The 27,655-nt window shown below is 44.1% G+C and overlaps 2 long non-coding RNA genes across 2 annotated transcripts; one reads left to right on the forward strand and one right to left on the reverse strand.

The window, feature by feature from the left end:
* Window positions 1-1,506: 1,506 nt before the first annotated feature.
* LOC107966822 (uncharacterized) lies at window positions 1,507-12,126 on the forward strand. Its single transcript, XR_010153867.1, has 3 exons — window positions 1,507-2,930; window positions 4,520-4,588; window positions 9,582-12,126. It is a non-coding gene; the product is annotated as an uncharacterized LOC107966822 (long non-coding RNA).
* Window positions 12,127-16,627: 4,501 nt separating this feature from the next.
* Window positions 16,628-17,657, reverse strand: LOC107973930 (uncharacterized). The gene is made up of 4 exons (XR_010153852.1): window positions 17,440-17,657; window positions 17,248-17,342; window positions 16,981-17,057; window positions 16,628-16,808 (listed from the first exon to the last, which is right to left on the reverse strand). It is a non-coding gene; the product is annotated as an uncharacterized LOC107973930 (long non-coding RNA).
* Between the last annotated feature and the right edge of the window lie 9,998 nt (window positions 17,658-27,655).

A 27,655-nucleotide genomic window follows, 5' to 3' on the forward strand; every position in this document is an offset into this window, starting at 1 on the left:
GCTGTGGGTAGAGGAGGACCTGAGGGAAGGTACATGGGCAGCGCTGAGCAAACAGCATGGGAGGTCAGGAGGCCAGGCTGGCAGAGCTAAGCACACAGAAACAACCTTCTTCATCAGGTTGCCTACACTTTCCAATCCACAAAGCCCTGCAAGCACAAGCACACAGCCCAAACAGCCCTGGCAGGGCAGGGATCACCTTCCCACGTTCCAGAGGAGGCAACTAGCACAGGGAGTTATGGGAATTAGAGGAGGGAAGTCACAGGGCCATGCAGTTTGTTCTTTTGCGAGGGGTTGACCTTTCCCCAGCTTTAAAAGCCCTAAGCCAGCAGCTTTTCCAGGGGTGAACAATGCAGGCTACTCCTTGGCAGGCATTGTGGTTTCTCTCTCACCTGATTTTTTTTTCCTGTTCCAGTTAGCGTTTAAAAACACCACCAACACAGAAATCACTCTTGCCCTCCTTAAGCCCTTTACCTGTGCTGTCTCGTCTCTCTGGTTCCCTGAAAGGAATTAGGCTTTCTGGGCAGCCATTGGGGAAGGGAGGGAGCATTGAAAGCTCCTGGTGTGTTAGGATCATGCTAGGCATGTTGATACATGAGGTCCCATTTAGTCTTTACCGCCAGTGGCTGAGGGGATTTATAGACAAAGTCACCGAAGCTCAGAGAGATGAAGCCCTTTGCTTGAGTTCACATTCTTAGGTGGTGGATCCAATCCCAGATCTGCTTGAGTTCAAAAGAACAGAATAAACAATACAAGCCAGTAGAAAAAGCTCAGAAACCAGAGCCTCTACCTGAGGATCAGTGTTGGGTGGAGAATATTTCCGGAATGTGATATGCTCTTTCATGGGTTCATCCCTATTCACATGCTGATCTCCTTGTACTTTCCAACCTCCTCTACCCACAAGTTCCTGTTCATCTTTTAAGCAATCTGAAGATGGCTTTGAGGATCTCTGCCTGTGTTAGGTGCTCCTTTTCCAACCTCCAATTTCTTTGTGCTTATCCTTAATATAGAATTTAGCACCATCTCTTATAATGGATGTTTTCCTGGGCTTGTTTCAATGGAGTACAAACTCCCAGAGGCAGGGTTTGTATGAATCTCTGAATTCTCCGCCTATGACAGCACTTGGCATACAGAAGGTGCCTCAGTAGATTCTTGTTGAATGAATGAAGGGACAAATGAAGGACTGTATCTTGTCCTTAGATTCTTTTTACCACAGTTGATCTAGTAGTCCCACCCTCCATATTAGCCCTGATGAAATTCACAGAGGTGAAGTGACATGAGCAAAGTCCCAAAAGTAGCCAGATGAAAGCCAGCCAAAGCGAAATGAAATAAGCAACAACAGCAACTAACGTCCCTTGTCCCCCAACACTTTGTAATGCTCAACCACCCGGATCTTTCATCCAGAACTCATGTTGTTCTGTATCAGCCCTAGAATTGTAGCTGAGATTGGTAGCTGCCTGCCAATATTCATTCTCTTCTTGCTTACTAATGTAAATGAATTGGGGCTTGCAGTGTGCTCAGTTTAAGAAGCACATTTCTTAGCCTCCTTAGCAGCAAGGTATGGTAATGGGATTAAGTTCTGGCCAATGAGATGTAAAAAGTTTTGGGGTGGAATGTTGGTGAAACCACCTTGAGAAAGAGGGTGTTGGGGAGATGGCAGATACAGCAGACCCTTCCTTCCTTCCTTCCTTCCTTCTTTCCCTCCCTCCCTCCCTCTCTCCCTCCCTCCCTCCCTCCTTTCTTCCTTCTTCTCTTCTCTTCTGTTCTCTTCTCTTCTCTCTTCCTTTTAGAACATGGCACAGTGATAAAGTCATAGATGCAATCTTGGATCATGACGTAATCTTGAAGGTGGACCTGTGCTGAGAATGGAGAAGCTGAAAGACAGAAATAACTCAGTTTCCTAAAGACCATGGAGTCCTGGATTGCTCACTTCGAGACTTTGTTGTTGTTGTTTTTTAAAGAGGCCAACTCTCATTCTGTCACTCAGGCTAGAGGGCAGTGGCATGATCATAGCTCACCACAGCCTTCAGCTCCTGGGCTTGAGCGATTTTCCCTCCATAGCCTCTTAAGTAGCTGAGTCTATAGGTGCACACCACCACACCCAATGAATTTATTATTTTTTCATAGAGATTGGGTCTACTATGTTGCCCAGGCTGGTTTGGAATTTCTGGCCTCAAGTGTTCCTTCACCTTGGCCTCCCAAAGTGCTGGAATTATAGGTGTGATTGGCCCGAGGCTGTTTTTAGAAATACAATCCAGAAAGCTGCCAGCAGTGGAGCCTGGCTGAGTGGGTGTCCTGCAGGTCTGAGAATGATTCACAGCCGTGGAGCTCCTGGATCATTCATCAGCACCACCTAAGACCCTGCTGTATCCAATAGGAACAGGGTAGAACTTGGACACTGTGGGTGTGGGAAGAAGGGGTTCGTGTCTCAGTTCCTCCCATGATGGTCTATGACTTTTTCGGCTGATCTCAGCTCATTGCACTTTGAGGCTTGAATGGATTTTAGAGAACCTAGATGGAGTCTGTGTTAGACACTGAGGGTTGCCTACCCAACAGCTGTTTCACATTTTTGCTCATCAGAACACTGATTCTGCTGCTGTTTGTTGTAATTCGTTTTCTCTTTCTCTGATTTGTTTAGGTAGAGGCCTGTGGTTCCTTTCTTGCCTCAGCACCTCCCCCACCACCATGAAATACCAGGGGCACATCTGGGAAAGTTTTCCTTATTCTTTTCTTAAGGAGAAGTCCAAGACCAACACTTCCCTCCTCTTGCCTTTGGGCATTACTGTGAGGGTGTGAAGTCTGGAGCCTTAGGAGCCATCTTGACACATCAAAGAATCACACTGAAAGTGGTGTGTGACCCTGACACCTTTGCGACACTGCAATACCCAACGTGGGACCCCTCCATCTGGACTACTAGCTATGTGAAATAATAGGTATTATTATTGGTTATTATTTATTTATTTATGCAGCCATAAGCAGCCTAACTTACCTAGAATCTAAGCTCCATATTTGACATATGGGAAGAATGAGGCTCAGAGAGAAAAAGCAAATTGCACAAGGTCACACTGTGGGTATGACAGCGTCAGCCTAGAATCTTTTCTCCTACCTTCCTCTCTCATGGTGAAAGAAATTTGTTTCCTGCATAATACATGGGTCACCTCAAGAATCAAGTGAGATTCCACATGTATTTGGGATAAATGGAGACCATCTTAATTGTTCTTTCCTTTTGCCTCCCTACATTTAGGCTGCTATAACGAAATACCTTAGACTTGGCAATTTATAAACAACAGAAATTTATTGCTTATAGTCTGGAAGCTGCGAAATCTAAGATCAAAGCACAGATAGATTCGGTGACTGGTGAAGGCCTGTTCTTCATAGATAGTGGCTTCTTGCTGAATCCTCACATGACAGAAGGGGCAAACAAGCTCTCTTAGGCCTCTTTTATATGGGCACTAATCCCACTTACGAGGGCTCCTCCCTCATGACCTAATTACCTCTCAGATATCCCATCTGCCAACACCACTGTACTGGGGATTAAATTTCAACATGTGAAATCTGGAGGCACAGAAGCACTGAGACCACAGCACCTTTCTTTCTACATGGGGAGTCAGAGACATGAGTTTCAGTCCAAATCTACTATGGTGAGCATAATTCTTCATGATGACATAAATGATAATCACTCCTATATTAGTCCGTTCTCACATGCTATAAAGAAATACCTGAGACTTGGTCATTTATAAAGAAAAGAAGTTTATGCCAGGCTTGGTGGCTCATGCCTGTAATCTCAGCACTTTGGGAGGCCAAGGTGGGTGGATCACCTGAGGTCAGGGGTTTGAGACCAGCGTGGCCAATATGGTGAAACCCCATCTCTACTAAAAATCCAAAAATAGCCAGGCATGATGGTCGGTGCCTGTAATCCCAGCTACTTGGGAGGCTGAGGTGGGAGAATTTCTTGAACCTGAGAGGTGGAGGCTGCACTCCAGCCTGGGCAACAGAGCGGAACCCCATCTGAAAAAAATGATAATAAAAAATAAAAGAAGTTTAGTTGGCTCATGGTTCTGCAGGCTGTACAGGAAACATAGTGGCTTCTGCTTCTGGGGAGGCATCAGGAAGCTTCCAATCCATGGTGGAAGGCAAAGCGAGAGAAGGCATCTTACATGGCTGGAGCGTGAGGAAGACAGTGAGGGGGCGGTGCCACACAGTTTAAAACAACCAGATCTCATGAGATCTTACTGTCACGGTGGCGGCATGGGTGGGTGGTGGGGAGGTGAGGGGAGATGGGTTAAACCATGAGAAACTGCCTCTGTGATCTAATCATCTTCCACCAGGCCCCACCTCCAGCACTGGGGATTACATTTCAACATGAGACTTGGGTGGGAACACAGATCCAAACCATATCACCCCTCATATTTACTTTATATAGCATGGTAACATTGACAAAGGTTTCCATATCTATTATTTCATACAATTCTCACAACACTACAGAGTGTGCTAGGCTATGATTATTATCCCCATTTTTCAGATGAGGACTCTGAGGATCAGAGAGGCTAAGTGAACCACCTGAGGAAGAGCCAGTCTTTGAAATTGAGGGGTGAGTAGATTAACTACAGGTCTACACCAGACAGTTACACTGTCAGTGTTCTTTATTTCTTACAAAGCCTTTTTTCCTTCTAAGGTCTAGGTTAAGACCTCCAGTGACTCTGCAAAGCAGACCAAGCGTGTATGGCTATCCCCATTTAACAGATGAATAAGTAGAGCTTTGGAGATATGAATGATGTATCTGAGTTCACAGAGCCAAAAAGTTGTCCTCTTTCCATGACTCCAGAGCATTTTCTACAATCATCCTCAGTATGAATATCTGGTCTTGTGGTGGGTAGGGCAGATAGGTCATCCCTGTATAAGTCATGTGTCCCAGGGGCAGAGAGAGGCCAAGTGACTTGGTTGAGATGACTGTGCTGACAGCAAAAATAAGGATCTGGGTTTCCTGACTCCCTGTCTGTTGCTCTTCTTTTCTCTTCCAACTTCCACAGCCATAGGTGATATTGGCCTGTGTTACCTCTCATCATATAATCCAAAAGGGAATAATATTTTATTTCTTTCTTTCTGTTTTCTTTTTCTTTTTCTTTTTTTTTGAGATGGAGCCTTGCTCTGTTACCCAGGCAGGAGTGCAGTGGCACGATCTCCGCTCACTGCAACCTCTGCTTCCTGAGTTCAAGCCATTCTCCTGCCTCAGCTTCCCGAGTAGCTGGGATTACAGGCACCCACCACCACACCCAACTAATTTTTGTATTTTTAGTAGAGACAGGGTTTTACCATGTTGACCAGGCTGGTCTCAAACTCCCGACCTTGTGATCTGCCTGCCTCAGCCTCCCAAAGTGCTGGGATTACAGGTGTGAGCCACCACACCCAACCACTTTCTTTCATCTCTCCTGGAAATACACCCATCTTATCCATGGCTATGCCCTATTTCCTGGAACATTGTCTGGCTCAATACATATTAGTTGGATGAATGAATGCATCTCTGAATTCCAACCAAATACTTATTGATGGTTAGTCACCTGGCAGACCTTGGGAGAGGGTGACAGGGGCAAGCTCAGCCATAACAAAAATTTACCTTTAAGTCCCACTGTCCCCACTGGTCTTTGGCCTCATGGGCTTCCTGTGGCATCCTAGGCATGGTTCAGACCTAAGCCACTCTGGCAGCCCCATCTCCAGCCCTGGTGGAGCTTAGAGTAAGCACTGCTCTCCATGTAGCCTAGAGATATATTCATCCACTCTATTTATTCATGTATTTATTCATTCCACTAATTCATTCACTCATGCAATAAACAGCCCTAGTACTGGACCATGGGGATAACGAGACAGAGAGAATTCCTGCCTGTGAGTTCTCCATAGCTTAGGGCCACAAGTATAAGCAGATATGAAAACAGTTCGATAAATGGCCACTACAGGAGTAAGCACAGCGTTGCCATGGGGGTAGGGAGCAGGGGTGCCTAATCCAATCTGGGAGACAAGGAATATTTCATATGCACCTACAGCTGCCATTTATTCACAGCTTTCTATGTGCCAAGTACTGTGCCAAGCCCTTTACATTCATTTCTCCAATTTACTCCTTATAGCAACCCTATGAAGAAGGTGCTTGCTATTCTGTCCATTTTACAGATGGGCAAACTGAGACTCAGAAATGGGCAGTGACTTTCCCAAGGTCTTAGAGCTTGTATGGGCTAGTGTTGAGGTTTAACTCTAATGTCAGGGCTCCTAGCAACTGTTCTGTATGTCCCCTGTGCAGACCACCTCCTATGCTAGTGAGGTTCCATTTCAGTTGCATCTTGAAGGGTAAGTATGAGTCCGCTGGGCAAATTGGCTGCCGTCAGCATGATGGTGGGAGGAATTGTAGAGTGTGACGATATGGTTTGGAGGTTGAAAAAAGGCATCTTAGACAAAAGGAGACAACATGGGCAAAGAAACGGGTTGAAAACAGCATTGTGTCTAGGGCAAACAAATGGAAGATGGTTTCTTCTCACCCATCTTAGTAGAGAAATTCTACAGGGGATCTGTAACCCTGACAATCCATTGCAATCAGAACCTTTGGGTGACTGTTGAGTCTTTAGACATCATACAGGAAAATCTTGGTGGAAAGAAAAATTATAGCTGGCCCTTGTGGATTTTGTAGTTTTGGGCCAGGAAGACTAAAAACCATCTCAATTCTGGTCTCAGGAAGAGGAGTGAGAGTATGGGTCTGCCCAGTGGCTGAGTGGGTGGGTGAACTGGCTGGGTTAGCTGCTGCTGTTGGGGAGGGGGAGTTTCTATTTCTTTCTCTCCCCTTCCCATCTTTCTCCTTGCTTTCCACATACCCATCTTTCTCCTTGCTTTCCACATATACTCACTGAACACTACCTGTGTGTCTAGTTTGGCGCTGTGGTAGATATGTGGATGAAGTAGGTCTGACCCCTGCTCTCAAAGTATCTACAGTCTAGGAGGGAAAATGGAATATTTTGATAGATATGTTCATTGATATGCTAATATTGACAGATATGTTAATATCTATGGATATGTTCCATTTCCCCTCCTAGACTGTAGATAATGATCAGAGGGTTGCATCATTTACAATGTGCATTTAGTTGGATATACATATTTAGGAACCCATGTGTGGCCAGGTGTGGGAAAGCAGAGATAAACGTTGCAGAATCCCTGTTTCCGAGAAGCCGAATTACAGGAGAGGAACTCCTGAAGCAGAGTGTTACGGGGGAAGCATGTGCAAGGCACCGAGGAGCATTGAGGAAGGAGGGGAGGAGTTAGGGAAGCCACAGACATGATTCATCCTTAAAGCCAGGCCTTTATCCTGCCAGAGACAATCCCATTCATGTTTCATTTTGATGGTCTTTGAAGAAATAAAATTTGGATTAATTATTTCAGAATCCTTCATGACTGTGAAATCCATACAATGAGCTCCATTTTTCCATTGAAGGAACGGAGGCCCAGAGCAGTGAAGTGACTCACTCAAGGTCAAACAGCTGGCACATGGCCAAGCTGGGCTAACCAGGTCTTTTGACTCATGTTCTTTCTGAGACAGCCCACTGCCTCTACAAGGGAGAGAGTGACAAGTGCCTTGTGCCCATGCACCATCTACTTTTAGCTCTTTCCTTGGACCAAGGCCCAGAAAGTGCCCCGTTGTGTCACATCTGTTCAAACCTGTGGGTGATCTGTGGGCTCTGGCTTAATCCAGTAGAAGGATTTAGTAACATAGGTTGCCTGGCCTCTCAGTGGGAGAGCTGGTTAATCTCCCACAATCCCTGTTGTTCCAGCTCCTTCCCTTAGTTACGCTGATTGGACTGAGGCTTGGAGCCCCATTTTGGGGTCTTTGAAAAGTGAATGGCAGCAGTCACTCTGAAGCTTTCCCTGAAGATGCATTGAGATTCAGGGCTTAAATGGGGCACAGGGTAAAGCTGCCTTGTCCCAGGCAGTGAGGCATACAAAAGTGGGTGGGGGTTCTCTGAAGCAGTTGCAAAAAAAGGGAAGGAAAGGGCATCCACACTGACTGAGTTAGCACATTGTGCCTAGCATAGCAAATTTACATACATTTGAGAGGAAACATTTGCCACCAAAGGACATGAAGATTTTGCAGTAAGCTTCAAAGACTCGTCTTGATGATATAGTCACTTCCTTGTCATTTTTTTCTGCTAGAATAGCAATCTCCTTAAAATGATGTAGGTGAAAGCATCCTGTTCCATGCCCACCTGGAAGCCTCTCTCTCATGTTTCACAGATGGATGGGAGGAAAGTGGTGCAGAGATGTCAAGCAAGATCACAGAATTAATCATTGCAGAAGAGACTTGAATTTAGGGCTTGGACTCCAGGACAGCATGTAGGACAAACGGAACACTTCTAAGGCCACTGAGCCCTTAGGAGGAGGATAGAGTTGGGGGGTTCATGCCCAATACATGGGCATGTTTGCTGAATGCATACGATCCAGATGAGATGGGTGGGGGCAAAGAGACTGCTTGGCCCAGTGCTAGACTCTGTGGTCAGGTGCTCACAGAGACATGCCTGCAGCTCCCACTTTTTCTAGAGGAGCCAGTCAGATCCCAGCTCTGGAGGGCAAAGGCCATTCCTCTGAGAGAATGACCTCTTTCTCTCAAGAAGCTCCTTCTTTTAGAACAGTGGCTACTCCAGCCCCAGCCATCAAACACAACTGAACCAAGAAATAAATGGTTCTCATGGCCAGGGAGACGCTTCTACACAGTTTAATTTGGCATAATTATACATTCCCTCAATAGGTTTTGTGATGTGCATTGTTATTTCAGCAAAAAATTGTTTGAGTATAAAAAGTTTTTTATTATAAAGAAAAATCTTTTTTTTGTTTGTTTGTTTTTTTCAAGGTCTTTATCATCCCCCTAGGGCTGGTTCTTTCCCACATTCGTGACAGACAGATCCTGGGGTTGCTTTCCCCCCTTTCCTAATTCATGCTTTGAAGAGAGAGGGAAGCCTAAATGATATGGTATGACGCTAGGGGCTGTGAAGGCCAGAGGAAGGCCAGGTCAATGGTGAAGGGAGAAGTGTGCCTCCTTGAAATGGAGATGGTGTCAGCCTCCCTGAGCCAGGCTGTGTCTGGTCAAGGACACAGACACTGTATGCTGGCAGATATACTGTATTTACTCAGGACTCAAATCCTGGGTCGGCCACTTGCTAGCTGTGTGACATTTGACAAGGTGCTCAACCTTGCCCTTTCCTTCAGTCTAGTTTGCTTTCCAAACTGAGGTACAAATATTCCTGAGAGAAGTGTGTCACAGCTGGAGGATATAAAGTCACTCAATCAATAAACATGGCATTTGCTAATGAAGCACCAGTTTTATCAAAACATTGGTGGTGGTGGTGGTGGTTGTGTGTGTGTGTGTACCTTGGCAATAATAATATAATATTTACATTCAAACAAATACAGCTATTTAGTGGAAGAGATAGTCAAATGCTCATGAATTTTAAGGCTGAACAGGGAGCTTTGAAGCCTCTTAATGTTTGCCTTGGCCTACTTTTGCCTATATATTCTCTCTTGGTGCTTACCCATTCTCTCTTTTTCCCTGTTTCAAGGTCCTGCAGAGATAAATGTGAGAGAAAGCTGTTTCTTCTATGAAATGAAAATGACATCCCCTGCCCAAGAGCAGTGGTGTAATAATTCCATAAGATAATGTATTTAAAATCATTCAAGGTTTGCTGATAAGCCATTAGCTACAACACCAAAGGTACAAGGCATGAGAGAAAAAGCTGGTAACTTGGATTTCATTAACATTAAAAAATTCTGCTTTGTGAAAGACACTATTGAGACAGTCAAAAGGCAAGCCATAGAATGGGAGAAAATATTTGCAAAACACATGTCTGAGAAAGGACTTATATCCAATATATACAAAAGACACATCAACCCAACAATAAGAAAACAAACAATCCAATTAAAAAGTGAGCAAAAGGTGCAATCAGACACCTCTCCAAATAAGATGTACAGAAGGGAAACGATCATGTGAAAAGTTGATCAACATAATTTGTCGTTAGGGAATTGCAAGTTAAAACAACCGCAAGATATCACTACACACCTATTAGAATGGCCAAAATCCAAAACACTGACAATACTCAATGCTGATGAGGATGTGGAGCAATAGGAACTTTCATTCATTGCTTGTGGGAATGCAAAATGGTATAGCCACTTGAGAAAACACTTTGGCAGTTTCTTACAAAGCTAAATGTAATCCTTCTCTATGACCTAGCAATATGCTCCTAGGTATTTATCCAACTGATTTGAAAACAAATGTTCAAACAAAAACTTGCCCACTATTGTTTATAGCAGCTTTATTTTAATAATTGCCAAAAACTGAAACAAAACAAAACAACGAAACAAAATGTCCTTCAATAAGTGAATTGGTGGACAAATGGTGGTACGTATACACAATGGAATACTATTTCATGATTCAAAAAATAAGGTGCTATCAAGCTGTGAGAGGATATGAATGAATCTTAAATGTGTATTGCTAAATGAAGAAAGAGTCTGAAAAGGCTGCATAGTGTACAATTCCAAGTGTATGCCATTCTAGAAACAGCAAAACTGTAATGGGAGTAAAAAGATAAGCAGTTGTCAGGGATTTGGGGGAGTACTGATCAGATGAGGTACAGGGAATCTTTTAGAGTGGTGAAACAATTATGCGTGATACTGCAATTGTGGATATATGACAACAGGCATTTATGAAAACTTATAGAACTTCACAGCACACAGTGAACCTTTTGTATTCAAATGAATTAAAAAAACCATTTAGGGCTGGGCGCGGTGGCTCATGCCTGTAATCTCAGCATTTTGGGAGGCTGAGGTGGGTGGATCACCTGAGGTCAGGAGTTTGAGACCAGCCTGACCAACATGGAGAAACCCCATGTCTACTAAAAATACAAAATTAGCTGGGCATGGTGGCATGCGCCTATAATCCCAGCTACCCGGGAGGCTGAGGCAAGAGAATTGCTTGAACCCAGGAGGTAGAGTTTACCGTGAGCTGAGATCACGCCATTGCACTCCAGTCTGGGCAACCAGAGCGAAACTCTGTCTCAAAATAAATAAATAAATAAATAAATAACCATTTAGGATGTCAAGGGAACCCAGGACCAGATGCATAAAGTGATAAAACAATCTAATTGTATCACAAATGTATAAAACAACCACAGCAATGGGGTGGATGAAATTGTTGTGGACCTAAGTAATTTTGGAAATAGAGTCTATAAAATTAAAGGCAAAAGAAACTATATATAAGTACTGCACTCTAGTTGAAAAGTTGTTTCCTGTGGGATATGGGTTAACAATTATGATACTGCTGTACAGGTATGCTGGGACTGAACAAATAAATACAAAGATGGTGGATGGTGGAAGCCAGGTTTTTTACTCTTAGAGGGGAGTGCATAGATAAGCAAGAGGAGGAAGCTAGAATGATCTACATGATAATGTGTTCGAGTTGGAGGTACAGTGTGAATCATGTTTAGCTTAATATAGATACAGATGTTTATATATAGAAAATGTATAGACATGGATATATACACAGGTTAGTATACACACATATATATTTCCTGGTTCTGGCAGCTGAGAGAGCCTAGAAGCAATGACATCTCAGTAGCTGCAAGTATACCTAGAATCCATATTTTGGTTTTCAGTACTATGGTGCAGTACAAGAAACCAGCAATCCTTGGAGAAATGGCTGAATCTATGACTGGGGCCAGACGTTTATAAGACGATCCTAGAGCATCTCCTAGTACCAGAAAGTTAGAAATTTCTCAAAAGCAAAGCAAAACAAAAACAATGATATGGGTGTATCAATGTGATGGAATAACTAATTGAAAGAGCTCCCAATTGCCAAAGCTGGAACATTTGAACAACAAAATAAATAAGGTAGCTGGGCATGGTGGCTCACGCCTGTAATCCCAGCACTTCAGGAGGCCAAGGCAGGAGAATGGCTTGAACCCAGGAGATTGATACTAGCCTGGGCAATATAGTGAGACCTCATCTCTACAAAAAATTTAAAAATTAGCTGAGCATCATGGTGTATCCCTGTAGTCCCAGCTACTTGGCAGAGCTGAGATGGAAGGATTGCTTGAGCCCAGAAAGCAGAGATTGCAGTGAGCTGAGATTGCACCACTGAACTCTAGCCTGGGCTACAGAGCAAGACCTTGTCTCCAAATAATAATAATAATAATAATAATAATGATGTAGCATTATAATACAAAGTATAAAATAAATACCTATGAGTCCATACTGATATAAATAGATAATTAAAGAAATAAACTAATAGGGGAGAATATACAATTTTTTTGTGCAGCAGAATTTCAAATCATTTACATAGATATTCTACCCTGTGGGAGATGGAGTATAACTCCCTAATCCTTAAATGTGTGTTGTGCATAGTGACCTCCTTCCAAAGAATACGGTATAGATGGAGGAAAAAAAAAGTAACGTTAGTGGAGAAACCTGACAAACATGACCTAAGCAAGGTAATCAGGTCAACATAAGCAGTGATAAGTCATGTCTATAGTATGTACCAAAATGTCACCTCTGTGGTGTTCTTCATTTCAGCCCCAGACCCCAGTCTATCTAGTCAAAAGAAAAACATGAGACAAAACCTAATTGAGAGACACTCTTCATAATACCTGGCCAATACTCCACAGAACTGTCAAGGTCATGAAAACAAGGAGCTGTCACAGGCCAGAGGATCCTGAAGAGACTTAATAACTAAATACAATGTGGTATCTTGGGTGGGATCTGGGAACAGAAATCACTCCTGTAATCCCAGCACTTTGGAAGTCTGAGGCGGTGGATCACCTGAGGTCAGGAGTTTGAGACCAGCCTGACCAACATGGTGAAACCCCATCTCTAGTAGAAATACACAAAATTAGCTGGGCATGGTGGCGGTGTAATCCCAGCTACTCGAGAGGCTAAGGCAGGAGAATTGCTTGAACCTGGGAGGCGGAGGTTGCGGTAAGCTGAGATCATACCACTGCACTCCAGCCTGTGTGACAGAGGGAGACTTCGTCTCAAAAAGGAAGGAAGGAAGGAGAGAGAGAGAAAGAAAGAAAAAGAAAGGAAAAGAGAAGAGAAGAGAAAAGAAAAGAAAGAGAGAAAGAAAGACATTATGTAAAACCTAAGGAGGAACCATGGGCTTTAGTTAATTATAGTATATTAATATTGGTTCATTAATTTTAACTAATGTACCGCATTCACACACGATGTTAAGATTTGGGGAAACTGGGTGTGAAGTATCTGGGAATTCTCTGTTACCTCTGCAATTTTTCCTGTGAGTCTAAAACTATTCTAAGATATGAAGTTTATTTTAAAAAATGAGATAATAAATTATTTCATTAGTACCCTTCCCCTGAAAGGGTACTATTATTCTTCAAGAGACAAGGAAAGGATTTTGTGGGTTTTTTTCCCTGCTTCTGAAACGGAGGAGGAAGCAGAGTAAAACAATTATGGCCATCACTGAGTACTGAGCTACAAGCCCAGGGCTTTGTCTCATTGCATATTCCTATAACCCTGAAGGGCTAGTTACCACTATTCCCATAGATAGAGGGAAATAGAGGAAAAACTGAGACCCAGAGGAGTTAAATGACGCACCCGACAAGGCATAGCTAGCTGGGGACAGAGGATATGAAGCAGGATTCGAACCCAGGAAGTCTGGCTCCAGAGCTGTCTCCATGAGGATATTTGCCAGGCAATGTGATGGTGCCTGGTGCCCATTTAGTGCTCAACAACGTTTCTAAACTCCTGGAATGTGTGGTGTGAGCCTGTTTTCTGTAGAAACCAAGAAAGGGCCGGCATTGTTTTTTGGACTGGGATGGTATACAGAAGAGAGATGGTGGATGGAGAGCCAGCTTGAGGATGAGATGGGATCATGGGAAGACTTTGGACTCCAAAGGCCAGTAAGAGTTTGCCAAGTTTATTGAGATCTCCGAGGGTCAGGACAAAGCAGTGGGGGTGGCAGTGGGGGCGCGGTTCTTAGCGGTCACTGGATACCACTGTTATTACTACTTGTCAGCCCCTTCCTGCCCTACTTCCTACTCACTCCCCCCTCAAATACCCTAGTGGCTCCTTCAATCTGGGCCACTTCCTCAGGGGAAACAGGATGTCTTCTCCAGGCTTGGGCCAGGTCTCTGGGGTCTGGGGTGGGAAGAAGCTGTCTAATTGGTTAACACGGAGCTAGGCACCAGAGAGGAAGTAAGGTTTCCTGGAGTTGAGGAAACTGCCATTTCCTCCTCCAGCAGGAAGCGTCCTTGGCTATTCTCAGCACCCCCTGGCCATGTGGAGCAATGGAAATCACAGCCTGACACTGTCTCTGGTTTGCCTCCTGCAGTTTAACAATCTCCCAGTCAAAATAAACCGGCTCCTTAGGTCTCCAGGGCATGGTTAAGGTAATAATTGAGAGAAAGAGAGAAACCAGAGGCCTGGCTGTAGCATGAAGGCACGGAGAAACTTTTACAATGCCAAGCTGCTATTGGTTGCTGGTGCCTCATGAAAGCGATATAACTGCAGCACTGTGAGGGTCAACACATCAGGAGATTCAGTGATGGCTTCTCAAACAGCCGGGCTCCACCTTGCGAGAATTTGGAGCGATTTGCAGAGAGGAGATTGCTGATACTTTTAGTATCTATGTAGATGAGTTTCAACAGGAAAGCTGCATGATTCAGAAGAAAAGGAACTGGAAAAGGAATCAGACTCAAGTTCAAATGTGGACTTCACCAGACAAGCTATTTTGATGAGGTCACAATATTGTAAACTTTGCCTTCCTCATCTCTCAACAGCCATGGTAGAAAAAACCACCCTGTTTACCTCACAGAATTACTCTGAAATCAACTAGGATTCTTTCTTTATCTTCTTATGCCCACTGGTTCCAGAGCCCTGGAGATTCATTTTCTCCCTTGCTGTTCATTCTGGCCACAAAAGTTTATTGAGCACCTACTTAAAGACTGAAAGTGATCTCCCCTGGGACAAGGAAAGATATAGTTTACATTCACAGGAGAAAGCAGATAACGAACAAGTAAACACAAATACATGAGATGATTTTATATTGCCATAAAGGGCATGAAGGAAATAAGTGAGTTGGGGGAGGAGGGATTACTCGGGATGAGGGAGGTGGAGGCCCCTGTGTGGAGATCACATCTGAATGGTACCTGACTGATGGGACCAAGTTCGCAATTGAAGGGGGTGGGCCTCTGAGTGGGAGGGGGCAGAGCTGTTCATTTATTTAATGTGTGTTTATAGGGGGAGTTTTTATTTTTGTTTGTTTTTTGTTGGTGGGGGGGATAGGGTCTCGCTTTGTCACCCAGGCTGGAATGCAGCGTTGTGATCAGGGCTTACTGCAGCCTCAACCTCCCAGGCTCTAGTGGTTTTCCCACCCCAGCCCCACTCAGTAGCTGGGACTACAGACACACATCACCTCACCTGGCTAATTTTTATTTTATTTTATTTTAATGGGGTCTTGCTATGTTGCTGGTCTCAAACTCCTAGCCTCAAGCAATCCTCCTTTCCCAGCCTCCCAAAGTGCTGGCATTATAGGCAAGAGCTGCTGAGCCAGGACTATGGAGGGATTTTTGATATGAGAGAAGTAGTGATAAATAAGACAATCAAGGTCCTTGCTGTCATGGACAGAGAAACAAAAGCAAACAAATGCAATCAGCCATTGATAAGCACTCTGCAGAGAATTAAGACAGAGGTTGGTCATGAGGTAGAGTAACTGGGTAATCAGTCCAAGGAAAGGGCAGTGCAAAGGCCCTAAGACAGGAAGGAGGATGTGGGTTAGATAAACAAAGGAATGCAATGTTCTTTGGACCCACATGTGGATGTTTCTCATGGTCCACTGGTCACCCTGCTGGTCATACTTATTGCTGCCCAAACCATAGTGGCTCTGAGGCCCCTCCCATTTACTTGTGTGAATTCCAGGCTGTTTTGGAGGCTCTCCTTGCACCATCTCGTTTGCATCTCCTTGCAAACATCTTGTTGCAAACATCTCTTTGCAAACATCTTGTTGCAAACATCTCCTTGCAAATATCTTGTTTGCATCTCCTTGCACCATCTTGTTTGCATCTTGTTTACATCTTGCTTGCACCATCCTGTGCCCTAGGCATCACTCGGCCATGGCCCCCTCCTGGGTACCTGGAGCTCAGACACACTGCTAGACATAGCCTCAAGTTCAGACCCGCTGGCCCCTCCCTCATGGTGGTCTCCATGAGGACGCTGATGGGGAAGGTGGACAGCAAGGCCGATTCTAGCAAAATGCAGCTGATTGCAGAGAGGTGGCTTTGGAAGGTGATCAGGGACCCCAGTGGGATTCCCCGCCTTTGGGAAGCTGATAAGACACTGGAGAGAGACCTGGGTTTACTCCTTCAAGGAAAAAAAAATTAACATTGTCTGCTTTGCGCCAGATTGATGTCTAGCAGGGGCTGGCAACACCAGGGTCAATGAAAATCTAGCCCTCACCCTCCCCACTCATTGATCTTAGAGTTGAGTGAGACTTTAATACTAAGGTAGGGCATCTGGATGCAATTCCAGGAGCACCAACAGGCATCTGAATCACTCAGGAGACTTTCTGCAGCAAGTTATAGTGAACCTAACTCACACTGGCTTGAACAATAAAAAGAGTTTATTGGTTCACCATCACTGAGAGGTTGAAAGGTGGGGAGGCTTCGGGTGTGGTGCAGTCAGGGCTTCAACTCCGGGTCTATGTGTTTACCCTGGCCATGTCCTTCTTCTGTAGGTTAGCACCTTCCTTGGGCTGGTTTCTTCCAGGGTCACAGGATGGCTACCTGCAGACAGGGATGAGAGCAAGAGCATCACCCCCACAATCTCAGAATTCAATCTTGAGCATCTAGCTGATGGCCTTTATCCACACCTGCCCAACGTCTGTGGCCAAGGAGATGCAAAGCCCTGCTAACCAATTCCTGTTGCAGAGCCAGTGGCACTACTGGGTCGACTCACCTCCTGAGCAGGAGGGAATTCTGCCTGAATCACTGGACAATGGTTGGAGGATGGACGTTGAGAAGTAGAAGTAATGTCTGTTACAATGGAAAGAGTGATATAACTGGATTTACATTGTTAAAGATCACTTTGGCTGGAGATAGTTTGGAGGAGGGCACAAGAGGAAGAAGGGAGAACAATTAGGATCTCCCCCCGGGAGAGGTGATGGTGGCTGGGCCCAGGGGGAGGCAGGGGTGATGGAACAAAGGGGACAGACTAGAATCCTGCCTCTGATCCTTGGCAGCTGAGTGGCAGTGGCAAATCCCTTAGCTTCTCTTCACATCATTTTCCAAATCTGTAATATGGCTGTACAAATTCTTAGCCTTCAGGATTAAAGAAGATACATTAAACACGTGTAAAGAAGATACATTAAACACATTAAACACTACCTCAATAAGTGCATTTTATCATTGTTATTACCCAAACTCCTCAGCATGACATTGGAGTCCCTTCGCATCTGGATCCACGTGACTCCAGGCGGCAGAGTTTCTGTGTTGGGCTGACAGTGCTCTTCCCGTCACAAGGTGGAAGCTTCCAAAAGGCAAAAACAATAACTCTACAGCCAGTTATGAAAGTTCTGTTTTGTCCCAGGGGATTTTGTACCTGGTCCCATCAGTCAGTGTCTACACTCTGAGCGGCACAGGGGGTGGTTTGTCGTGTTTTCAGTCCGCAAATATTGACAAAAGATCAAGGGTTGACTCAATGCACTTTGGTGAGTAAGAAAAAAACAGCTGGCTCAAATTTCCAGGCATTTATTTTCTCCTGAGTTGAGTTGCACTGTGGCTTTTGCCACTCCCCAGCTAGAGTCCTGAGCCCAGGAAAGCCCCTGCCTATCCCTGTCACTCCAAAATAATTTCACCAGAATCAGTGGGTTGAGTGTTTTTAGTACAATCCATATAGTGCCTCAGCCTGCAAGGAAGATATGCATTCCTGGAAGAAAATGAGTCCATGCCAAATAGAGGGACCCTAAGCTAGGGATGTGTGTGTGTGTGTGTGTGTGTGTGGTGGGGGGCAGGGTGGGGGGCTGGTGGGAGCAGACCCATTGCGGGTGTGGGGCAGTGGAGGGGGGATGGCACTACTTCAGTTTTTAGTTAGGTTTCAACTGGGATGATGGGAATGCATACGTTTGGGGATCAGATTGACCTGAGTTTTAATCTCATCCCTGCCATTCATTCATTGTGAGATTATTCATTCATTCAAAATAGGTCAGATATGGGATAAAAGCTTCAAAAGCTATTCCTAAGAAATGACTATCTAGTGATGGATACGGAGAAGTAGATTGTAACAGACTGTGATAAATGGGGAAAAAACGGAAGGTAGGAAGGACAGAGAGGGAGCACTGAATCCAGTGTTTCTTGGCGTGGTTGTGGTGGTCAGAAATCATGGGTTGCTTCCTGGAAGAAGCATCAAAGCATAGGGCTTCCTCCAGGAAGCACTGAGAAGGGAGAGGCATTAGCATGCAGAAGAGGTGTGCAGCAGGGATGGTGTTCCAGGCAGAAGTCTGTGGACAAACATGAGCATGGAGTGGAATGGAGTGGAATGGAGTGGAATGGGGTAGCGGGAGGCAGACCAGGCTGAAAGGGGAGCAGGGGCTGAACAATTAAGGCCATGAAAGCTGTTCTAAAGTTTCGACTTTATCAGAGGTCAAGGGAGAATCGTGGGAGGGTGTGAAGCAGAGGAAAGGCATGAGCACCACGCATTTTCAAGCATTTTTGGCTGCTTTGTGAAAAACAGACCAAAGCAGAATGAGGCAGGAAGTGGGGACAAAAGTCCAGAGGCTATCACATAGTACAGGTGAGAGATGGTGGCAGCTGGGATGAAGGAAGGCTGTGGGGTTATGATAAACAGTCACCCGTGGAACTGGGGGATGTTTGTGATGTGGTCACAGGATCTTAGGGGAAGAACAGAATGTTATTAGGTGCCAGATGCTTCAATTGCCTCATGTTATTTCTAGTAACATCCCTGTGAGGTGGGCATGGACCTGACAGGGTGAGTGATGTGCCCACAGCTGGCAAGTGGCAGTGGCAGAACTCAACCCCAGGTCTGCCTATCCCCAGACCTGTGGTTTGTCACCACTGGATCATGCAGTTTTCCTAAGTAAAATGTAACAAGTTATTGCTTAACATATTTAAATTAAGACCCATAGAAGTTTTACCAATTCTGGAAAATTTAAATGGAGTGATAAATGCACTGAAGATAAAAGACTGAAGAAAGTTGTTGATTGATATCTTTGGAATGACCATCAGCATCCATCTCCTTCTGTGAAAACCCCAGCCACCATCCTCTCTGGGATTTTGAGGTCAGGTGTCATTATCACTAGGAAGTCTCCCTGGATTCCTACTTCCTCATCAACATTTATTTTATTTTATTAATTAAATTAATTAATTAATTTAGAGACAGAGTCTCCCTCTGTTGCCCAGGCTGGAGTGCATGGTGCAATTTCAGCTCACTGCAGCCTCTGCCTCCCAGGTTCAAGCAATTCTCGTGCCTCAGCCTCCTGAGTAGCTGGAACTACAGGTGCATGCCACCACACCCAGCTAATACATATATATATATATATTTAGTAGAGATGGGGTTTGGCTGTGTTAGCCAGTCTGATCTCAAACTCGTGACCTCAGGTGATCTGCCCTCCTTGGCCTTCCAAAGTGCTGGGATTACAGGTGTGAGCCACCACATCCGGCCTCCCATCAAAATTTAGAGCACTCATTACCTTCTTATCATCGCCTCTTCACAGATCTGTTTTTCTCGCTGTCCTAGGAGCTTCTCGAGGGCACAGACTGTGTTTTCATCACTGTGGCATTCCCAATGCTTAGTGGGGTATAATACACAGTATTTGTTAAATATTGGATGAATGGATGAATGCAATCACGTTAGTGAAGGTGATACTAATAGAATCTGTTTGTTTTGGTTGAATGTGCAAGTGGAGATAAGGCTTAGTTGGTGTCCATTATCCCAAACATTTTACCTTTTGTTATGCCAAGTGTTGAGCCTTCTCTTGTTCTGTGAAATCATAAAAACTTTCTGTTTGTGTTCCCTCTTCCTCCTAGGGAAACAAGACTGCAAAGCAGCGTCCCCTTTGTATATATTCAACAGAGTTCTCCCTTTGCTGTTGTTCTCCGGGTTCTTTTGCACAAATTACATGTTCCTCCTACCCTGGCTTTAATCATCACAACCTTGAATCCTCATCAAACTCTCTGCCTATCTCGAACCAGTGCTTAAAGGACACTCTTACCCTTAGAAGAAATGGTATAATTTTCATAAACATGGGTCATTTCCCCCTTGCATAAATGTCAGATACAAAACCGCCACTTAACAAGATGTGCCAGAAATACAGAATGTCTGAACAAAGGCTGTTGACAATAGCATCTTTTTTCCTTTTTTGTAGTTCTGTGAAATTGCTCTCCCAAAATATTCCTAATGCTTTATTTACTTCAGTGTTGGGTTTATTTTGGGATAAACTTTCCTGAAGCTGAATCTTAGGATGTGATTCTTATCCTGGTCACATCCTGGGGAGTTGTTTTGTGACTTTTTTGAATGGGCCCTGGCTCTTCCAGGGAGCCCCTGGTGCTGAGGAAGAGGCAGGGGCCAGAGGATGTCAACTCCCGTGTGCAGGACACAGACAGAGATGACGAACCATCAGCTTCGGTGGAAATACTCCCCAAAGGAGAGCCTGCGCCGCCTGGTCTCCAACAATGGCAGAAGTGAACCCAGCTCAGACTTTATCAATGATCTGTTCCGGAGAGTGGTGTGTCTCATAGTTTCCAACATCTGAGTGATTTGTGACTATTAGGAATTCAGACACTGGATGATTAAAACCGCTGGTGCTGGGAATTTTCTCATTTCAGGAAATTTTGGTTGTGAGGCATGCTGGAACCTTACCAGCCAGCAGACACGAAGGGGAGGAAGTCCAGGCAGGGCCAGGAATGAGACTGTGGGAATTGACCAGAAGGCGGCACCATGGCTTAGCTTTCATGTCAGACAGATCTGCGTGGGCACCCTGCTTCCCTGAGCCTCAGTTTCTTTGCTAGCAGAGTGGAGGTGATGAGAGTTGAATTAAAGAATGTCATGCCTGGCACGCAGTAAGGGCTCCAGATGGGAGTTCTCCTCTCTTTTCTTTCCCTGAGTGGCTAGAAGTCTAATGAGTGTCTTAAGGGTGAGGTGAACTGAGGTTTTGTCTAGCCTATGGTTGGTCTGACTTGAGGGAAAGATGGTCTTCAGTGAGAATCTAAGCTAGAGCTTGGAGTTCAAGAGACTCGGCCTAGCTCTGAGAGAGGAGGGACACGGGCTGGCCAAAGAAAGATTGTCCAGATCCCAAGGCCTCTGGGCTCAGGGTTGGGCTTTAATCTGAACTTTGATCAGTGAGGAAGCTGACATAGCCCCAGGTTTATCCTGGATTATATACTATAGAGCCATGGTTCTCAGCGTGGCCTGAGGACCCTGGAGGAACCTGAGGTACTTTTAGAGGTTCATGAGATCAGAACTATTTTTATAATGCTACTAAGATGTAATTTTCCCTTTTCATTGGTTGATGTTTAAACTGATGGTGTAAAAGCAACAGTGGTAAACAGCTGGTGCTTTAGTTTGGATCAAGGTAGTGGTAGCAAACTGCAGTAGTTATCATTGTATTATTCACCACCACATGTGCATGGTAGGAAGAAAAAAGTCAGTTTCACTTAATGTCCTTGATGAAGCAATAAAAATGATCAAATTTATTAAACTTCAGCCTTCGAGTGTCTGGCCTGTCTTTTTAATGATTGGTGTGATGAGATAAGAGTATGGGTAAAGCTTTTCTGTTGCCTACAAAAGCACAGTGGTGGTCTCAAGGAAAAGCACCGGAGTGAGTGAGTGAGTTGGGAGCTGAAGTAGCCATTTTCTCCATGGAAAACCATTTTCCTGGAAAGAACGATTGACAGACACACTGCAGTTATTCAGCCATGGGTAGTTGGCAGACACACACCTGCACACACACCCACACACACACCTACACACACCCACACACACACGCACACACATCCACCCACACATATATATATTTAAATGATGAAGTCAGAGCTGTTACTTCGAGGAAAACAAATGACAGTATGTACGGCCAATTATAAAATTTGAGAGTTCAAATGAAAAACTGGGATTTTGGAAAACTTGTATCCTTCACTGTGAGCTGGTTTCAGATTCCACATGGCAGTGACCCTTTAAAAATCCACCACTTGTCAAGTTTTGGTGTACTATCAAAGAGGAATGTCCACAGTTATCTGAATAGATTATTAAAATACTTCTCCCTTATTCAACTTCATGATGTGTGAGGCCAGGTTTCTTCATATCCTTTAATCAAATAACACATGACAATAGGCTGAATGCAAAAGATATGTGAATCTGCTTTGTATGTTAATAAGTCAGACATTAAAGATATTGCAAACGTGAAACAATGGCATTCTTCTTACTAATTTTGCTACGGATTTTTTTTCATTAAAATTTATTATTTAGATTAACATGTAACAGATTTATTATTGTTATTTTAAGGGAATTGATAAATGTTTTTAAAAGTTCTCTAATTTCTGACTTGATAAATATCACTAGACATGACCCACATAAACAAAACCTCTTTAGAATCCTGTCATTTTTAAGAGTGTAAAGGAGGCTCAGTTCAAATCTTGGTTCTGCCATTTACCAACTGTGCTATCCTGGGCAAGTTACTTAACTGCTCTGTGCCTCAATTCCTTTATCAATCAAATAGAGATAATTTTAACCTATCTCTTATAGATAAGTTGTAATAATTAAGCTTAACATATATAAAGTGCTTAGAACAGCTCCTGGTATATAACAAGTGTTATATAAAGATTCTAATGATAATAGTTACTATAACACAGCATTGTAGTGCTGTGTTATAATAGCTATTGGTTATGGTCTGTGTTCCAGTCTGTTTTCCCCACCTGAGGCCTTGGGGCAGGCTGTGTGGCTCCCCCAAGATCAGGGTCTGCTGTCTCTGATTGATCTCTGAGTCCTAGCACAAAGCTTGGCACCCATTAGGTAGTCATAAAGTTTGGTGAGGAAATTAATGAGTAGTTGGGGGAAGGCAGGACAAATTCCAGACATTCCTGATAGACAACGAAGTTCCCCTATGAAGAGGCTAAAATCCTAAGTGGTAAGAGTGAGACTGTAAGTGGAGGTGGAGGCACAAACGGGAACTGGATTGAGGTGGGAGCAGGTAGAGTGAGAGTCTCAAACATGTGCAGTAACTGACGGAATAGCCCCTTATGACATACAGCCTGATGCCTGGTGAGGTGTGCCAGGCTGAATGAAGACACCAGGTGAGACTGGCCCCACCTGCTGATGGGGCTGGGTAACACAGCCTGCTTTATTCCACCTGGATGGCCTCCGAACCTTCAAGACACCTTGGTTAATAACGGGAATCTCTGCATCTGCCGCCGCACTGTATGGGGCTGGGGAGATCAGAGAGAGAAGAGTTAGGCTGAAGCACTAAATATTAGTCTCTCATAATTTCCGGATCTACATTTTACATGACTTGGCGTGTTTGACCGTGTTGTACTTGTAAATGGTTACCTCAGTTATTTTTGGACATCCAGGAAGAAAGGGGAAAAATGTAGCTCAGTACCTACCCTGCGTCAAGCATTTGATTAATGCTTTCACATGTAAACCTCAAGACCACCTCATGAGGAAAGTGCCCTTATACCCATATTGGATATGAAGAAACTGAAGCTCAGGGGATGTAAGTAATGTCTCTGTGGTCACACTGCTAATTGGTGGTCTAGCTGGGATTTGAACCCAAGTCTGTGTGAATACCATGTCCCTACCCTTTAAAAAAGCAAATTTTATTTTATTTTCTATTACACAAGTAAGGCATATTATCTAAAATTGAGAAAATACCGATAAGTAAAAAAATAAAAATTATCCATAAATTCTGCCATTCAGATATAAGAGCTACAATCACATTGGTATGTCTTTCCAGACTTTTTTTCCCCATGTATATATTTGTAACCAGCTTTTCTGCTTAACGATATATCATAAATGTCTTTCTGCATCTATAAACGTATTTCTGTATCATTTAAAAAGACTGCATAGTATTTCATTTTATGAATGAACTGTTTATTTAACTGATCTTCCGTTGCTAAATATTTAGGTTATATCTAGCTTTTTACTAATATTAAAAATGCTGCAGTAAGCATCCTTGTAGTTTAATCTTTGTGTGTATTTTTACTTCCTTGGGATAAATTCCTAGAAGTGAGATTGATGATTAAAAGTGCATTTTGGTTTCAAAGACATTTCAATATACTATATTGCCAACTTGCCCTACCCCCCAGGAAACTTATAAACATTTATTTCCCACTACAAGTGTGTGAATATTCCTGTTTCCCTGCACCTTCAACAAAAAGTGGGTATAAAAAGATGTTTGCTTGTTGGATAGCCAAACAAAATATTTGTTTTAGTAAGTCCATATTCTTTCAATCTCACTTTCTTGCCTCTTGATCCAGTTTGAGTAATGCTCTGTATTAGGATATGAAAAGTCTTAATATGTTGGTTACCCAAGGTAACCAGGTAACCACTCCTGCCTGAGCCGAGTTGGGTAGAAGTGGTGAGGGAGCCACGTGGGAGGGAAGGTATGAGTCTGAGTTTGGTGAGGCAGTAGGACAGGTTGGATGGAGAGGGGCTGGGTGCTGGTAATTGTGCTCACGCACTGGTTAGAGAGTGGTCCAACTACACAGGACTCACCTGCCAAAGTGTGCTTGCTCCCTGGAGATTCTGTTGGGCAGTCCAGACAGAGAGCTGGTGCTAAGAAATCCACCAGGGGAGCAAGGTCGATCACGGGAAAGAGGTGTACTGGCATCCCAGCAGGAGGCAGACAGTAGGGAGCAGACATCCATTCCTGTGGGCAGCAGCCCACAGGAATTGGGGAGAAGAAATGGGGAGAAATAGAATCTCAAATGTAGGAAAGGGTGCTCTTCTTGGGAGCTGCATGTCCTACCCAAGGTCCCCAAATGACTCAGCTGGCAAAGAGTTCCACAATTTGACATTCAGTCCCTTGGTGAATTCTCCATACTCCTGCAGGCTTTTAGACATAGACATCTCCATTGTGAGTAGATGTATCTGGCAGTGTGACTCAGGGATAACTTCTGAGGGATAGACTATGCTCATAAGATTGAAGGAGATCTCAGAAACCAAATTATTAGCTTGCTAAATCAAGGTTCCAGAGGTGGAAGTCTCCCATTGGCCTGAAAACTCATGCTTTCCTTGAAATCAGACCTACTGGGAAAACGAAAACCTGTATGCAAGGTTGTGTGACAAGCATGAAATGGGAACAAGGAGAAATGGATATGTGAAATGCTTAATGCCATCTGAATAAGACATCTCAATTATCACATAGTAGGGATGGTCTTACCAATGGGGCTGTCAATATAAGTTGTTTGGCTAAATCTTCTCTACAGGCAGAGCCCCTTGGTTTGACTTTATGACCTTCTCTTTTTAATGGTGGGCCAACTCCTGTGCAACATGACTCATGTTTCTTCAGAAATGTTGACATTCTCATGGAGGGTATTCAGCCTCTTGTGTCGAGGAGTCCTTCTGTGTTCTTCAGGTGACTGGATATCTCTGCTCTGACCCACTGATTTTAAAGGTCAACTTTTAGCACAGCCTTGACTCCTTTCCTTCCAAGTTTGTGCCTGATGTCTCCTGTTCGCTACTTTGTGCTCATATCCTACCACAGCTGAAGGCTTTTGGGTTGGTGCTAGGACTGAAGGCTCCAGGATGGGGTCTGGCAAGAGTAAAATGCTAATCCAGGAGGAATTTGGGGATTGGGCAGGAAATCTCAGCAGACGCTAGGTCCAGGGATAGCTGAGGACCCAGCACTTCTGATAGGGCTGAGCTGTGGCCTGAAAGAAGCACTATGAATGCTTTCACTGAAAGTGGGAACATCCTCATAGCAGGCCTAGCAGGTTAATGTACTTGTTCCTCCAAACCCCAACTGCCCACATCAGGGGGCCTCAAGATCTGTAATTAGGGAGCTATAGGTAGAGTGGGCAAGGGCAAATGGTCCCAACTGCAGAAATGAGAAGGCTTTGAAGGCAGGGGGCTGACAAAAAGTAAGCACTGAAACCAGTAACTGGCTAAGCAACGTCTATATTTGCCTGTCTACACTCAGGTATGGGTGGAGTAGGGAACTACTCTCATGCTGTGAATAATTTGTTTACCTCTCCTCTACTTGGTTTACAAAATAGTTGAACGCAGCTTACTTTTTTTTTTTTTTTTTGAGATGGAGTCTCGCTCTGTCGCCCAGGCTGGAGTGCAGTGGCACCATCTCCGCTCACTGCAAGCTCCACCTCCCGGGTTCACTGCATTCTCCTGCCTCAGCCTCCCGAGTAGCTGGGACCACAGGCGCCCACCACCACGCCCGTCTAATTTTTTAAATATTTTTAGTAGAGACGGGGTTTCACTGTGTTAGCCAGGATGATCTCGATCTCCTGACCTCGTGATCCGCCCGCCTCGGCCTCCCAAAGTGCTGGGATTACAGGCATGAGCCACTGTGCCGGGCCAAATGCAGCTTACTTTCAATACACTCAAAACAACAAGATAAAGTACACTTCAAGTAAAATTGTGTAGCAAAGAGAAGATAAACAAAACATAGGAAAGGAGGAAAAAGCTATAGGCAGGTGAGAAAAGTACTTATATTAAAGATGTTAACAAGTCCATTATACTTGCTACTGGGAAGCCACAGATTTTGATCCGGTTTTTCCAGTAGTCAGGAAAAAAAGGGGTGGATCAAATTCATTCTTCAAAGCCCATATATCTCATCTCCTCCAAGAAGACTCTCCTAACTATACAGAGGCACAAAACACTCACTTTTAGATGCAAGTGTAGCTTTTCTCCTCCGAAACTTGAGTTCACTGAAGGCAGAGATTATGGATATATCTTATTTTACTTTGAAAACATGAAACTTGGGAGATGAGGTTTGGAAATGAGATAGAATAGTGATCCATCCAAGTTCTATACAGTAGACATATGACCTTGAAAAGTTGTTAAACCACTCTAAATCTCAGAAAGTTGCTGAGACGATTCAAGGGAGAATTATTCTAGTTTTTATGAAGAAAGGATCTGGTAGCCAGGGAAGACATAGCCTATCTCATCCTCTACTTGCTAATATGTGGCAGATTACTTTCTGCCTAACTTCGTAGATTGTTGGCAAAGGAGGCAAAGAAAGATTCAATGAGTTGTTAGAGATTCCACAACCAGTTGCAAGAACCTAACCCTAAGCCTCCTGGCTTTGTAGTCCTTGCTCTTTCTAGCACATATATAGCCTTTCCCTAGCATCCCCATTCCAACTGCCTGCCAGAGAGGTTTCCCCCTGTAAAGAGTCACAAGTTGGCAGAAATGTCACCAGGTTGACAAGTGTCTACTTGGCTGATGTTTGCTTCATGCATCCCTTTCTGGGCTATTTTGAGCCTTGGAGAGGTAAGGAGGATCTATGGTAAGAAAGCAGCTACCAGCTTCACAGAGCAGTGAACCACTGAGAGAACTCTTCAATTAAAGCCTGCTGAGTGCAGTAAAAGACACTGGCTTTGCTGGACAGCAGAGGATTTTCTCATTCTTGGGAGAAAACTTGGAAACAGAAACCATTCCATGAGGCATT

The sequence above is a fragment of the Pan troglodytes genome, chromosome 1 (genome assembly GCF_028858775.2).
Source record: "Pan troglodytes isolate AG18354 chromosome 1, NHGRI_mPanTro3-v2.0_pri, whole genome shotgun sequence".
Lineage (NCBI taxonomy): Eukaryota > Metazoa > Chordata > Mammalia > Primates > Hominidae > Pan > Pan troglodytes.